A 1,565-nucleotide genomic window follows, 5' to 3' on the forward strand; every position below is an offset into this window, starting at 1 on the left:
GTCAAATATTAATTGACTGTATATGCAAGAGTTCACTTATTGATTCTTGATGCAATTCCATTGGTCCATGTTTATATTTTTATACCAGTACCATACTGTTTTGATTAATGAAGCTTTGTAGTATAGTTTTTTTAAAGATGTTATTTATTTATTTGACAGAGAGAGACACAGCAAGAGAGGGAACACAAGCAGGGGTAAGTGGGAGAGGGAGAAGCAGGTTTCTTGCTGAGCAAGGAGCCCAACGTGAGACTCAATCCCAGGACCCCGGGATCATGACTGAAGCCAAAGGCAGATGCTTAACAACTGAGCCACCCAGGTGCCTTGTAGTATAGTTTGAAGTCAGGAAGTATAATGCTTCCAGCTTTGTTCTTTCTCAGATTTGCTTTGACTATTCAGAGTCCTTTGTGATTTTATCGGAATGTTAGGATTCTTTTTTTTAAGTTTCTGTGAAAATTCTTTGGAATTTTGATAGGGGTTGCATTCAATATATAGATGGTTTTGGGTAGTATGAACAATTTAACAATATTAATTCTTCCAACCCATGAACACGGGATATCTTTCCATTTATTTATTTTTTTTTATTTAATTTCTTTTCAGTGTAACAAAATTCATTGTTTATGCACCACACCCAGTGCTCCATGCAGTACGTGCCTTCCATAATACCCACCACCAGGCTCCCCAAGACTCCCACTCCCACCTCTTCAAAACCCTCAGATTGTTTTTCAGAGTCCATAGTCTCTCATGGTTCATCTCCCCCTCCAATTTCCCTCAACTCCCTTCTCCTCTCCATCTCCCAATATCCTCTGTGTTACTTCTTATGCTCCACAAATAAGTGAAGCCATATGATAATTGACCCTCTCTGCTTGATTTATTTCACTCAGCATAATCTCTCCCAGTCCCGTCCATGTTGCTACAAAAGTTGGGTACTCATCCTTTCTGGTGGAGGCAGAATACTCCATAGTGTATGTGAACCACATCTTCCTTATCCACTTATCCGTTGAAGGGCATCTTGGTTCTTTCCGCAGTTTGGCGACTGTGGCCATTGCTGCTATGAGCATTGGGGTACAGATGGCCCTTCTTTTCACTACATCTGTATCGTTGGGATAACTACCCAGTAGTGTAACTGCAGGGTCATAGGGAAGCTCTATTTTTAATTTTTTAAGGAATCTCCACACTGTTCTCCAAATTGGCTGCACCAACTTGCATTCCTACCAACAGTGTAAGAGGGTTCCCCTTTCTCTACATCTTCTCCAACCCACGTTGTTTCCTGTCTTGCTAATTTTGGCTATTCTGACAGGTGTAAGGTGGTATCTCAATGTGGTTTTAATATGAATCTCCCTGATGGCCAGTGATGATGAACATTTTTTCATGTGTCTGATAGCCATTTGTAGGTCTTCATTGGAGAAGTGTCTGTTCATGTCTTCTGCCCATTTTTTGACATGATTAACTGTTTTGTGTGTGCTGAGTTTGAGATGTTCTTTATAGATGCTGGATATCAGCCTTTTGTCTGTACTGTCATTTGCAAATATCTTCTCCCATTCCGTGGGTTGCCTCTTTGTTTTGCT

Source organism: Mustela nigripes, chromosome 4, assembly GCF_022355385.1.
Source record: "Mustela nigripes isolate SB6536 chromosome 4, MUSNIG.SB6536, whole genome shotgun sequence".
Taxonomy (NCBI): Eukaryota; Metazoa; Chordata; class Mammalia; order Carnivora; family Mustelidae; genus Mustela; species Mustela nigripes.